Genomic DNA, 15,319 nt, shown 5'->3' on the forward strand with positions numbered 1-15,319 from the left:
ATTGTGATCTCTTAAACGTGTCGCTCGACGAATATACTATAATCAACCCATGCTGAAGAATTCTGCATAGCCGATAAAGTTTGTATCGTTTTCATTGCGCTACCTGTGCTGACGCCACCTATAAAGAGATATGAACAGCGAAGATTTCAAAAGAAACCTCCTGGTATTCAGGGGCCAGTTATATATGCTGTCACAGCCCACCGAGATCAGTATGTTGAGTTGTTTTAAAGAGCAATACCTTGCGGCGGGCAGACATCGTGTAGATGCCAGTAGTAGCGTATGCCTGGGGGCCATCAAGAGATCGCAGAAGCTATTTGCCCTTTCATTCTATGCTTAAGGTAAACGTCTCTTGACGTTTTCTGCCTCTTGTGCAGGCTGTTCTGTTTGCCTAATTGCACTTTTGTGTTCCTGAATACTTGTGCCGCAAAATGCAAAGATAAATAAGAAACTGTGAAAGACAGGACTTTGAGGATGATGGAGAAGGCCAATTTAGAAATGGCGTCTTTTTTACACTCATCCTCCCGCATGCAAATAGCGAAACCTTTCGTCAAATGCCCGCGTTTCGGTGGATAATAATTGGTTCACAGGAAGGCATAAACACCGAAACTGACAAACTTGTTTCTGCAGGCACCTGAGCCGCGCAGTAAGGGAAGATGGGAGTAAAAGCGGAAAGCGAGAAAGGGGTGCCGTTGTGGGGGGCTCCGGAGTAAGTTCGACCACCTGGAAACTTGAGCGTGCACTGACATCACACAGTACACGGATGCCTTTTTATTTGGCCTCGATCGAAACGCCGCTGCCGGCGGCCAGGATCGATCCCGTGTACTCCGGTACAGTAATCGGGCACCTTAACCACTGCACTACCGCGGCGGTGTTCTAGTGGATCTCAAATGTACGGTTCTGGCTGAATTTGTTTTGCAAATCGAAAGGTTCAGTATGGTTTATGTGTTATGAGGTTTATCGCCCGAAAACAGCTTAGGCAATGAGAGAGGGAGTAGCGGAGGACTCTGGAAATTGAGATCGTCTGGAGTTCTTTAAGGTGCGCTACATCAAACACCACATGGACGTCTTGCATTTCAGCTCCATCGAAAAGCAGCTGCCGGGGCCGGGATTGTAACCATCACTTTGGCGTAGCTGGCGAGCGCCCTAATGCACCGCCGCAGTGGGTTCTGAGAAACAGATATTTCTTGATGATGATTGCAATAATTTTCGCGTCTTAGAGAGGACGGTTCGTACATCACAGCTGGAAGGTGAAAAATCTAGTCGGAAAAAACTTTATATAGAGATATTAAACAGATATTGCAGCAAATCGATGACGTCGGATTTGCTGCGCTGAAAAAACTTAGCAACAGCCCGTTCTTGGAAGAAACATTTGTGAGGATAAAGGCCTAACTGGAGTTCCGCATTCTCAGAGAATTCACATAAGGCCCTTTCAGGCAGCAGGGTCCATGAAACATTGAAGGCTACTGTCGAACCTGAAGGTGCATTTGTGAGCCCTTTGCCTGAACACGAAGAAATGCAGGACTCTGTCGGAAGGTTAGGTTCCACCTCGCCATCTTTGATGCATGACAGATACACAAACAAGCACTGCTAATGAGGCTCACATGTAAGTGAGGTCGAGGAGCGAGCAGATATTGAACTTCCTCAAACCCTTTTGGGTGAAGCCGAGCCTAACGAAAATACAGTCCTTGCTGATAGTGCTAGGAAAAGTTTATTCTGGGACAAATGCCAGTGCAGTGTCAAAGCTGATGCTGTCAGGGTGATAGAAGAATGAAGGCTGCACTGAAGTGAGGTAATGAAAGGCTTCTGAGCAGACTCTGAGGCTTCTACCTGTGTCTCACAAGGAAAAGGAGCTGGTCTGCATACGACAAAGATCGTCGAAGTTTACAGATAACAGCGCAAAGAACGAATGAACGAGACCACTGGTACAAAATGTATAAACAGCGCTAGCATTAGCTCTGTTCTCTAGCTTGACGCGCTGCGGTCCTATGACCAACCAGTCTAGTAGTTGTTTATCAGAAATAAGATATGAAAGAGGAGACGGTGAAGAGAGAGCAAGGTGTGAGTGATAATCTAAATGGAAAGAGGAGAAAGAGTAAGAATGCAAAGAAAATAAATCCTATTTCATTTAAAACGCGTAGTTTATAGTTCGAGAGGAATAAGGTGTTCAAAAACGTTGGGTTAGCCAAATGAGGAAGTGTTGCCAAAAACACTCAATTTGTGAATGGTCACATGCGATGCTTCTGAACATTCGTATTCATGTATTTGCGTTGATGGTCTCGTCAATAAGGTAGCTACTGTTATTTCATTGAAAGGTGTGTACTTAAAGCATTTGCCTCTGAATATTTGAGTGCCTGCATTTGACCACGAAGTTGTTTTTGTGAACGTTGTGGGACAATGTGGGAAAAACAGCGCACATTTATAACGACAGAGTCACACGTATGATCACGGCCAAGAAATACGCAAATCTAGATTTATCATTAAGTTGAAACGCGTAAAGTATTTGATATCCTCCAAGGCTACACAAGCCGCCAGCGTGTATTGGTGTATACTTATATGTACTAGTTTTTGTGGTACCGAACATTGCCAATATTGCATTCTTGTGTGGTGCACCCATAGCTAGAATAAAACACTAAATTTACACGTGAAAAGCGCGTAGTCTTACATGCACAAGTATCACGCAAAGGAGCCTGCTGCCTCAAATCCTAACCACGTAGTGGGCTGGAGCACTACTGCGGAAACTCGTCGTCGACCCTTCGTTCGTTCGGTTCAGTCGCGGGTCTGCGGATTGGCGCTTCCCATACCCAGCACATCCACCAAATGTCACGTCCTAGCCAAAGGACGGGACCATGACATTGACCGCAGGTGAGCAGGGCGGCAGCAGAAACCTGTTCGACAGCGGGGATGACCAGAACACCGAAAAAATCGCTCGCATCAGCGTCTTCTTTTTTCACGGAACGCTCGCACTTCCTCTTCTTCGGCTGCACTAGATGTGACCTTCTCCACGACGTTGCGAAGCAATGCCGACCCACCCAACACAGAGAACGAGTCCAATCCAGATATACCTCCCTTCCTGAGCAATTATGATGTGTTTTTCGACGTGGCGAAAGACTACCACTAGTGCTTACGGTCTATGCATGTGTACGTGCGTATTTTGCCATGCTGCAACAGTCAGATGTAGCACGGCCTATACGTCCAGGCGCCGTCGCTTTAGCAATCAGCTTCCGTACAGCTAATATTCATTAAGTGCTGCTACCTGGCGCCCAGATAAAACCACCTCTTCGACTTGCGCCGAATTTTTTGGAGAGCCGCAAGTGCTCTGGATGGACATTGTGACTCTCGATATGCCGGCCTGTCACATTGTCTGATAAATATTCTGTAGCTTTTTTTGTTTCTTCGACCTCATACAAGGTATTATTCGCACCTGCGATGGTTTCCAGTATAATTTGTATAACATCCCTGCCACCAATTGCCGCCCTTCACCTGCCGGTAGAAGTCGGCGGGAAGGGTCTAAAACGGATACGGAGCTTCCAATCTCAGGCAGATGAGCATTATTGGATACCCGGGTTTCCCAGTACCCCGAATGGCTGCAATAGAAGGATGCGCAATTTCAGCCCGCCGAACCTGGTTGCTTGCGCTGTGCCTGGTTGGAAGACTTTAAATACTGAATGATGCGGTCTATGTCTATTTTACACTGGTAAAACGGAGACGGATGCGCAAAAATACAGATAGGCAGTTTCTCAAAAATTTTAATAAAGCAGTTTTGTACGTCAGACATATTTTTGGCCACAAATGTGCCTAAAGTAAAACCGAATTAAAGCGATCTGCTGATGATTTGTTTATGGCTTTGTTGCATGCATAAAAGCTCTGTAGTACACGAAAAGCCACTGCTGAGCGACGGTCGAGCCAGGAAATCGCGACCCGATCCATCGGAACCGCTCTGTGGGCACATCATTGATGTCTATACAAGGTCAAAACACCACTTGACGCAGCGGGTCATTCGGGTGCCCGTGGCAAAGGGGGCAATAATGATCACAAAACGCTTAGACAGGGTTAGGACACATAAGTGTCTAGAAGGCGCAGACAACATGTCTCTTCAGGAGTTCGCCACGAAATGGGCGAATATAGACAAAGAGAAGGACGCGCCAAGCTTGTGAGCAAAGGCGACTATGACGCCCAAAGAGACGAGATACAGCCGAAATTGGCAAAGTTAAGGCATCGGGAGGCGATGATGCGATGCCGAACGGAAGCGATATGTCCATTGCTAGTGATTGTTCATTGAAACATGTTTATTGACAGCCCTGTCATGCACTTGTGCACTTGTGCTCCTCGCATCTGTGCGGGCATCTGGCCCCACCACAATTATGGCGGCCTAGGAGGGTGCTGGTTTGATTGTCTTTGGTATCAGCCCTAAAGCCTGGCTGTGAGGCTCTAAGCCAACAAACTCTCCAAGCTTTGCTCAGAGCATAGCAACGACATCGTTGTCGAGAGACAGAGGAAGGACCCAGTCGATATAGCTGGCCGGGCGGATGGCATTTGGAATGTCGGCGAGAGCCCTAATTCGAATTTGAGAATACTCTTGGTAGCCCCATTCTATATGAGCAGCGGTCGCTTCGAATGGCCTGTTTGGGTGTAATGATTGCCCGAATCCCAAAAGATATGCAGGACACGGAATCTCTGGAAAATGGAGAAACGGGTCGGTTTGTTCACAGTGTTCTTTCGTTTCCTCAGTAGAGGAAACAGTTTTCTGCTGCACTGTGAAATCTGACGCGCAAGGAGACATCATATTGGGCCTGTCGAGTGGCGAACTTCGCTATGGAATTTCGTATTTTGTGAGGAAATTTAAATGTTTTTTATATGTGACAGGGTAGTATACCTCACCTATACCAGATGTTCTTTCCTTGTTTCATCTTCATAATTGGTATTTGGCGTGAAGGATGACAAAGAGGCAGGCCCTCTCATGGCAAGCCTATCGTCGCGGAAATAGGTGGGCCCAACGCCTTTTCCGCGGATCCTTCATGACCCGTAATACACAAAGCAAGGAAAGCGGACAGAAATAATGTGACGCTAGTAATACGTGACCACACAAAATACAAAGCAAGAAGAAGAGAAAAGCAAACTTCAGAGGGCACAGATTTCACGCGATGGAACGCACACAACTAGCGAAAGTGCAAACGAACTCGTACGGCAGTGTCTATGCTCTTCCTACTGTGTCTGTATATGTATTTCATATGCCTTCTCCCACATCGTCACCCATCATGACCTTCTTTCTTCTCTCCTTCCCCTTCCCTAGTGCAGAATAGCAGGCCAGATTTGAATTATTCCGGCCAACCTCTCTGCCTTTTCCTTTCAATAAATACATCTATCTATCTTCCTCTCGGCATCGCAGCACGGGCCCACTGAGGCAGAGGTACACACGCAAAAGCAGAATGGCCCTGTTCGTCTCCCACGAATGGCATTGTCCGACCGAAGGTGAAATGCCTTAAAGAGAGCGAAACCAATATCCGCGTCGACATTTAACGTGTCACCTTAGACCAATGAAAACTGAAGGTTAATATCTTTCCTGCTCAGGGCATTACGAATGGGCCAGCACAGATCAAACCCTAAGCTGACAAATCAATGCACGAAAAGAGGCGGTCGCTCCAGAAGCGTGACGTTTATACACAAGCTGTCCAGGTTTCTGGCTTCGCTCGCGTGAGCCAGGGGTGCCGTTTCTAATGCCACTTCTGCGTGAGCGTTTTACGCTTGACGGGCCGGTAATGTCCTCTTTTGGAGAGCGAGCGAGAAAGAGGGCGCAGGCACGAGACCGTTATCGCGAAGACTATGTTCAACCCTTCTTCAGCAAACGGAAGAACCGGAAATGGATTTAGAAAAGTCTTAACGGGGAGACTAAAAATGAAATTGACTTCATACTATGTTGAACCCCCGCCGTTATGCAAGATGTAGAGGCAATCGGGAAAGTGCGATGCAGTGACCACAGGATGGTGAGGTCCCGAATTAGCCTAAATGTGAAGAAGGAACGCAACAGATTAGTTAGAAAGAAACCCATCAACGAATTAGCGGTGAGGGGGATTGCAGAAGAGTTCAGGATATGGCTACAGAATAGGTATTCAGCTCTAACCAAGGATGGCCACATTACCCTAGAAGCAATGAAGAATAATCTCAGAGATATCATTACTTAGTGCGCTGTAAAAGTAGGCGATAGGATAGTTAGAGAGGATACTGCTAAGCTGTCTAAGGAGCCGAAAGATTTGATTAAAAAACGCCAGAGTATGAAAGCTTCCAATCCAACAGACCAGATAGAATTGGCCGAGATATCAAAGCTAATCAATAAGCGCAAGGTGGCCGATATAAGGAAGTATAACATGGAGAAAATTGAGCATGCTGGAAAGAACGGGGGAAGCCTTAAAGCGGTAAAGAAGAAATTGGGCATAGGCAAAAACAAGATGTATGCGATAAGGGACAAGGCGGGCAACGTCATCACGAATATGGACAAGATAGTCAAAGTAGCCGAGGAGTTCTATACATATCTCTACAGTAGCCAAAGAAGTCAGGACCGTAACGAGATTGGTGGTAGAGAAAAACAGTCAGACGTTCCACCAGTGACAAAGGACGAGGTCAAGAAAGCACTAGAAACTATGAAAAGGGGGAAATCAGCTGGAGTGGATCAGATAACTACGGATTTGCTGAAGGACGGGGGGGGGGGATATCATGTTAGAAAAACTGGCCACCTTGTACAAGCAGTGCCTGGTGTCATCGACGGTACCGGAACCATGGAAGAATGCAAACATTATCCTCATTCATAAGAAAGGGGACTCTAAGGACCTTAATAAATACAGACCAATCAGCTTACTGTCTGCTACGTATAAGGTATTTACTAAGGTAATCGCTAATAGAATCAAGACAACCTTAGACTGCAATCAAGCAAAGGATAAAGCAGGTTTTGGGAAACGGTATTCTACTATCGAGCATATCCATACCAACAATCAGGAGGTGATATAAAAATGCTCGGAATATAACCAGCCCTTATACATAGCATTCATTGATTACGAAAAAGCATTTGACTCAGTAGAAACCTCGGCGGTGATGCAAGCATTGCGAAATCAGGGGGTAGACGAGCCGTACGTGAAAGTGATGGAAGATGTATATAGTGGCTGCACAGCAACCATAGTTATGCATAAAGAAAGTAACAAATTTCCCATAAAGAAAGGGGTTAGGCAAGAAGACACGATCTCCCCAGTACTATTCACAGCTTGCTTAGAGGAAGTATTCAGACTTGGAATGGGAGCAGTTAGGGATAAGGGTAGATGGAGAATACCTCAGTAATCGGCGATTTGCTGATGACATTGTCTTGCTAAGTAACTCAGCGGATAAACTGCAAATAATTATTGATGACTTAGACAGGAAAAGTAGAAAGGTAGGCTTAAAATTATTATGCTGAAGACTAAGGTAATGTTCAACAACCTCGGGAAGGAACAGCAGTTTACGTGACTTACAGGAGCACTGGAAGTAGTCGGCAAATATGTCTACTTCATCATCATCAGCCTGATTATACCCACTGCAGGGCGAAGGCCTCTCCCATATCTCTCCACTTAACCCGGTTCTGTGCTAGCTGCATCCACTTGACCCCTGCGAACTTCTTAATCTCATCCGCCCACCTAAATTTCTGCCGCCCCCTGCTACGCTTTCCTTCCCTTGGAATCCAGTTTGTTACCCTCAGCGACCATCGGTTATCCTCTCTTCGCACTACATGTCCTGCCCATGTCCATTTCTTCTTCTTAATTTCCACTAGAATGTTGTTAACTTGAGTTATTTCTCTGACCCACTCTGCACGCTTTCTATCTCTTAATGTTACCCCTACCATTTTTCGTTCCATAGCCCTCTGGGTTGTCCTCAACTTAAGTAGAACTCTCTTGGTTAGCCTCCACGTTTCAGCCCCATAGGTGAGTACAGGCAAGATGCAACTGTTGTATACTTTCCTCTTGAGCGATACCGGTAAGCTGCTAGTCATAATCTGCGAGTGCTTGCCGAATGCGCTCCATCCCAATCTTATTCTTCTTGTTATTTCCTTTTCATGGTCCGGATCTGCGGTTACTACCTGTCCTAAGTAGATATATTCGCCTACTACTTCCAGTATTTCGCTACCTAATGTAAACTCCTGTTCCTTCCCGAGGCTGTTGAACATTACCTTAGTCTTCTGCATATTGATTTTCAAGCCTACCTTTCTACTTTTCCTGTCTAGGTCATCAATCATTATTTGCAGTTCATCTCCCGAGTTGCTTAGCAAGGCAATGTCATCAGCAAATCGCAGATTACTGAGGTATTCTCCATCTAGCCTTATCCCTAACTGCTCCCATTCCAAGTCTCTGAATACTTCCTCTAAACAAGCTGTGAATAGTACTGGGGAGATTGTGTCTCCTTGCCTAACACCTTTCTTTATGGGAATTTTGTTACTTTCTTTATGCAGAACTATGGTTGCTGTGCAGCCATTATATATATATATCTTCCAGCACTTTCACGTACGGCTCGTCTACCCCCTGATTTCGCAATGCCTGCATCACCGCCGAGGTTTATGTCTACTTAGGAGGTAGTAACCGCAGATCCGGACCATGAAAAGGAAATAACAAGAAGAATAAGATTGGGATGGTGCGCATTTGACAAGCACTCGCAGATTATGACTAGCAGCTCACCGGTATCGCTCAAGAGGAAAGTATGCAGGAGTTGCATCTTACCTGTACTCACCTATTGGGCTTAAACGTGGAGGATAACTAATAGGGTTCTACTTAAGTGGAGGACAACCCAGAAGGCTATGGAACGAAAAATGGGAGGGGTAACATTAAGAGATAGGAAGCGTGCAGAGTGGGTCAGAGAAATAACTCAAGTTACCGACACTCTAGTGGAAATTAAGAAGAAGAAATGGACATGGCCAGGACATGTAGTGCGAAGAGAGGATAACCGATGGTCGCTTAGGGTAACAAACAAGATACCAAGGGAAGGAAAGCGTAGCAGGGGGCGGCAGAAAGTTAGATGGGCGGATGAGGTTAAGGAGTTCGCAGGGGCCTAGTGGATGCAGCTAGCACAGAACCGGGTTAATTGGAGAAATATGGGAGAGGCATTCGCCCTGCATTGGGTATAGTCAGGCTGATGATGATGATGATGATGTTCAACCAAGGATCATGCAGTATGACAGGACCAAGCTCACGCTCCAACCGCTATATATTTCCCGGGTCGAAAACATGCCCACTTGGCGCGTGGGCTGAACAACGCGCCCGCGAAGACACATCAGGCGCCGGCTGACTGGAACCCGTATTTTGCCCGATAAGTGATGCTTTCGAGCTTGGCGACTCTAAAATTCCTCTCAAGCAGATGTCTGGGCTGCTGGCCGTTACTATTCGAAAACAGAACATAAAGAGGCACTGAGCGTACGCAAAGACAAAAACCCATAGAATGTAGGCGTTTACACAATTTGTGCCACAGTGTGTCGCCTTTCCGCTGCCTCTAAGTCTATTCTAAGGTTTGGCAGCTTTAACGGCGGTCACTTGAACATGAAGCGCACAAAAACAAACATACATGCACTCTGGCTTGGGCTAAACGCACGCGTCTGAGGGGTCAAGACTCAGACTTCATTGCCTTTCGCACGCTCATGTTAGGGAAGCGTTCTGAATTCCGCTGGTGGTGGTGGTGGTGACTATGGTTTATTTTTGGGGAGGGGGTACTGGTCACGTCTTATGTTAGCCATCTTTGTGGCATCACTCTTGGTGACCAGGGGGAAGGGGAAGTTGGGATTAGGGGAAGGTTGGGGAGGGGAAGGTTGCTGGCGCCGCCTATGTCGCCGCCATTTCCGCACGAAGCACTATGGGCCCATGCAGGCCTACAGAACAGAGCTGAGGACAGACTCCTCCAGAAAAATCAGGAGGAGCCGGTGAGCAGAAAGTTGGTTCCGAGCTGGGAAGAGCAATTGCCCTTCCGTATCAGCAGGGAGACCAAGATTCCGATAGCCATTCAGAAGTTTCTGGCGATGGCCAGCGGAGGCTGGACACATGAGGAGCAAGTGTCCCAGTGTGCCAGTATTGCCGCACGAGGGACAGGCTGGGCTGGGAGCTCGGCCACAGGCATACATGCGGGACGGAGTCCACGTGCAGCCTATTCGAAGTCGTAGGAGGAGGGATTTGTCCTTCCGTGAAAGTTTGTCAGAGAGCCGTTGGAGATGCTCACCAGCGGCAATACGACGGTCAGGATGGAAAGACCTTATCGACCTTCTCAAGAGGGGTCTTGAAAAGTCAAAAGGTGTGACAGCCTCAGTGACTGGGGCGCCGTTGTCGTGCGCCGCTTTGGCCAAGGCATCCGCCTCTTCATTGCCCTGGACTCCAGTATGTCCTGGAACCCAATGTAGGGCCAGTTGATACCCCGAGTCCTGAAGGGCTAGGAGACGGGCTCGGAGAATGTTCACCGAGAGGTTGGTGCCGTGGTAGATAGTCAGGAGCTGCAGAGCAGATCTGGAGTCGCACAGAACATTCACAGGTCCAGGAGGGACACTGGAAGCGATGAACTGTGCGGCTAGGTGTAGACCGGCCAGCTCAGCAGCTGTTGAACTGGCAGGGAATGACAGGCGGCAGGACCTAGACTGGTCTAGCTGCGGTGCTGTCATGGCAGCAGCTGCTTGGAAGGTAGCGGGTCGAACCGAGCCATCCGTAAAGAGGAGTGTAGATTCTCTACACTCCTCAAGGAGGGCTGCAGTTGTCTGCTGGAAGGCAGCTACAGGGGTGTGACGCTTGGTGTGACCATCCGTATCCAAAAAGACAGGAATTGGGGGTCGATTGGGTGGAGGGGGTAGGACTGAGAAACCTGGGACAGGACCGATGATTTCTCTGTACACTGTATACAGCTTACCCATACGAGAATGGGATTTGCTGTGCAGCCGTGCTAGGAGTGAGGCACCATCTGGAGCATGGCTGAGACGATCAATGTGAGTCAGTCCCCTCTGGGCGAGGAGAAGATCCAGAGGGTAGATACCAGCTTCCGCAAGGGTAGCGGGAATCTGTGAGGATTGAGGGACTCCGAGGAATCTTCTAATCCAACGCCTTCGAATCGTGTCGAGACGAATGACTCGAGTCGACCGAAGGGAGACGAAGGGAAGGGCATATAGGATGACCGAAGTCGCCGCTGCCTCGAAGAGCTTGATTGCCCAAGTGGAGGAGCAACCATTGCCATTTGCAAGGAGACGCTGGACTGCTCTTCCCACACGATCAAGATGGGGAATGAGGGCTTTGTCAGCTGGGATCCAGGTGAGACGGTCGTCAATTGTGAGACCTAGGTATTTCACCTGGCGTTTCCATGGAAGAGGGGTTCCTTCGATATGCAAAGTTGCAAGACGGCGGGAACTCCGTGCTCCTCTGGGATGGTAGACGAGGGCCTCAGACTTAGTAGCCGAGAGGGTCAATCCCTTAGATGATAGGAAGTACTGGACGCCGTCCAGTGCCTGTTGCATAGCCTTCCTAGCGGAGACAATACGTCTCTTTGGAGCTCGGATCCAGAGGGCTATGTCATCTGCATAGATGGAGCAGGAAACTTTGTGGATTCTGATCTGCTGAACGAACTTTGGCAGGCCAGCTAGGACGAGGTTGAACAGCCAAGGACTGAGGACTGATCCTTGGGGAACCCCAGATGTGACAGGACGAGGAGAGCTAAGTGTTTGCCCAACTCGAACTTGGAAGGTGCGATTGGAGAGGAATGCCGAGACAAAGTCACGCAGTTTCCCAGTCACTCCAAGGGCATCCAGAGCCTGCTCAATGATGGTATGGGGCAGGTTGTCAAAAGCGGACTGGACATCCAGAAGGACCAGGAAGACAACATCGCCCGCATATTTGGCTTCCTCAAGGGTGGAGACCACATCTGCTATAGAGTCTGCAGTACAGCGGTGCTTCCGAAATCCTGTCTGCATCTCTGGAAGGAAGTTGGTTGCTCTGGCGATCCATGTGAGTCGTTCCAGGGCAATGAACTCCATGGTCTTGCAGGCAGCAGATGTGAGAGATACAGGACGGTAGGAGGATAGTTGTTTAGCCGGCTTACGGGGCTTAAGGATGGGAACAACGATGGCATTTCTCCAGTTGTCCGGTAGTATGCTGCTGTCCCATGTGTCGTTGAAGACTGCGAGGAGGCGCTTCTTCTCCGGGGCATCCAGATTACGGAGCATCTGGAGTGTAAGTCCGTCAGCGCCAGGAGCTGATTTCTTCTTCGAGCGGTTGAGGGCACGTTGAAGCTCATGAGGGGCAATGGGTTCATTGCAGAGGGCAGAGATGGTCTGTGCCAAAGCTGCTGGTGGTGAAGGGGTAGCCCGAAGGGGCAAAGGGAGATTCGCCACTGGAAGTCCAGCGGATGGGGGGGGGCGTGGCTGACTTGGAAAGGAAGTCGGCAAGTTGCTCTGCCAAGTCTTGAAAGGAAATGCCTCTTGCGATGGCTGCTCCCAGGACAGGTTGTCGATTGGAGGCAACCTGCAAAAGGGATTTGAGGATGCGCCAGGCAGCAGAGGACTGTCTGGCTGACTGTATGGACTGGCAAATGCTGGCCCAGCTTTCCCGGGAACGACGATTGGCCTGCCGACGGCAGCAAGCATCGATCCTGCGGAAGGCCTTCCAATGTTCGGGATGGTGGGTGCGCTCGGCCACTCGCTCAGCCCTTCGTCTGGAGGCCCTAAGTCCGAGTAGACGTAGGTCCGGGACTGGTGCATGTAGTGGTACTGCGCAGGTGATTGTGGAGTTCTTGGCGCAGCGTCCAAGAAAATCCAGGAAGTCACCTGCAATTGGGATGTCTTTCACTCGTTCTCTGAACTCGGCCCATTTGGTAATGGGGTAGAGCTTTTCCCTCCTCCTACCCCTCATAGAGGGGTTAAGGAAGATGGGAAAATGATCCGAGCCCAAAGAGTCAGGAGCTCTGGCCCACGAATAGTGGCAGGCATCAGAGATGAGAGCCAGGTCGATGAAAGAAGATCGTCCTGGCCGAATGAAGGTTGGGGAGGTAGGCTGTAGGAAACGAAGGCCAGCCGCGTTGATGGCGTCCAAGAGCTTTTTGCCTCGGGTGGTGCTGGACTGGTTGCCCCATGCCATGTGGTGGGAGTTGAAATCCCCGCAGATAAGGACATCCTTACCTAGACGGGAATGAAGGGCAATGAGGCAGGAGGGGTCCCAAGGAACTCCTGGAGGGACATATATTGAAGCAACTGTAGTGTCCGTGTCACCCATACGGACGCGCACGGCACAGATCTCCAGTTGTCCTAGGTCAGGTTGGGCAACATCCATCAGTGTGTGGGGTATGTCACTCCTCACATAGATGGCTGTGCGGGGCCTGTGTTGTGGATGCGAAGGATCCAGGCAGGGGGCATCATTGCAGTCCTGGTTGGAGCAGCATGAGCGGCCAGAGTACCCGGTGAATCCTGGTAGTCGGAGGTTCTCCGCTGGGACTCGGGTCTCCTGTAAAGCAAAGACATCAAACTCCAGAGATTTCTGGAGGATTAGATCTTTGAGGTCCGCGTGTCGTACTCGCAGGGAGTTGGTATTCCACTGCAAGACACGCGGTCTCCTGGGAACAGGGTTGCGTCTGTTCCTACGTCTGGCCATGATGGCGAGTGGTAGGGCTCCCAGTAATGAGAGCAGCAGCTTCTCCCAATCGGCGAGCGCCAGAGTTGGGTGGGAGCTGGGTCATGAGCGCTTGGACAGCAAGTCGTAGCGCTTCGGTTACCGAAGTGAGTGTGGCTTGGATATCCACCGCCACAGGTTGCTGAGGGGGCTGACAAAATTCTCAAAATGGAATTGTGCACATACCTCGTCGCAAAAACTTATTCGATCTCATCAAACCACCTAGATACTTCTGTGTCCTCTGTCAACCTTAGATATTTAGGGACCTTTGCATACAGTGCTGTTGGGTGTAGGCCTGTCAGCCACTGCTCGTTCGCTTCGCCAGTAGGAGACTACCCGCCAACCCCATCGAGTCTAGGCCCTTCTGCCACTGCTCCTTCGCTTCAACAGTCGGATACTACTCGCATCGCTTCTAGGCCTGTCTGCTACTGCTCGTTGGCTTCAACAGAAGAAGACTACCCGCCACCCGCATCAGATCTAGGCCTGTCTTTCACTGCTCGTTCGCTTCAAGAATCGGTCAACAGTCGAAGACATTTCCCTACCCGAATCTGGTCTACTGCCGGAGACTATCCGCCATCCTCATCGGGTTTAGGACAGTGTGCCGCCGCTCGTACACTTTAACAGTGGGAGTCTACGCGCCACCCGGAAGCTCCAGTTCTGCCCTCGAATGCCGTGCGCTACTCTGACTCCATTGCAAGTCTCTGCAGCTCAAACTACTGCTTAGGCGTCGCACATCAAATGCTTCAGATTCCCTATCAGGTGATACCTACATTTTTTCCAAATATTCTTCAGCGTGAACTACCTCGCCATTGTCCCCATTAAGACCATTGTCGCTAACTTTTTTATCTGTTGTAACTACCGTCTCAATGTGTGCCGTGCTCGCATCATGCCTCTTGTCTTTAACATGAAACTCGCAATTTCGAGCGGTGGCTCCTCTAACGAATCGATAATGTCCCGCACACTTTTGTCTCCGGTGACACTTTCTCCCATCGTTGTTCTGCGCCGCTCCAATTCGTGACCCCTACCTGATGAGAGTTGTCTGAAATGACTACATCACAGAGAACATTGGGCCTCAAGCCATCTAAACATCCGCTATCACACAGTTTCGCTGACGCCGATGCTTCCTACTATGGAGCCACTTCCTGAAGTTTGCCAAGGACCGCTATACTATGGAGGTCCCTGGGACCCCTTTCTGCAGTTCCACTCTCAAGTAGTTCCGTTGCCTTGGAGGGTATACCAATGTGTCCTTCGATTTTTCGGGTCTAGAGGGTCCCGTGTTCTTCACTCGAACTGGAAGTGATGGTTGCTAATCCTGTTCAGTGCCCAGTAGTTAGTTCCTTATTTCTTCTTGATTAGTATTGAGCACGAAGGATGAGGATGAGGGCGCAGATGTAAACAAATGTGAACAACTTTATAAGATGGAGAAGTTTTAGAGAATCAATCACACGGAGCCGCCGGAGCTCTCCCCGTGAGGCTCACGACAAAAACCCTTAGGTTTCCGGCAACAACTCTTCTTAATACCTCGGCTTGTCGCTGATTGGACAAACTCTCTCACGGGCAGTCCTTCTCCTGCCACAGCAGCAGCCTGTCGCCGCTGAGTTAGGCAAGACCACCGCTCTTCCAGCGAGTCCCACGTGACTCGGTAAAACACATAGCAAAAATTACACGCAAAATCACGCGACGCTTGTAAC

The 15,319-nt window shown here is 49.2% G+C and overlaps 1 protein-coding gene across 4 annotated transcripts in view; it reads right to left on the reverse strand.

The window, feature by feature from the left end:
- Positions 1 to 15,319, reverse strand: part of LOC146174923 (A disintegrin and metalloproteinase with thrombospondin motifs 5-like) — a 163,405-nt gene that overhangs the window by 67,038 nt on the left and 81,048 nt on the right. The gene's annotated exons all lie outside the window — the stretch shown is intronic.

This window comes from Amblyomma maculatum, chromosome 11 (assembly GCF_055883805.1).
Source record: "Amblyomma maculatum isolate TAMU_Amacu chromosome 11, ASM5588380v1, whole genome shotgun sequence".
Classification (NCBI taxonomy): domain Eukaryota; kingdom Metazoa; phylum Arthropoda; class Arachnida; order Ixodida; family Ixodidae; genus Amblyomma; species Amblyomma maculatum.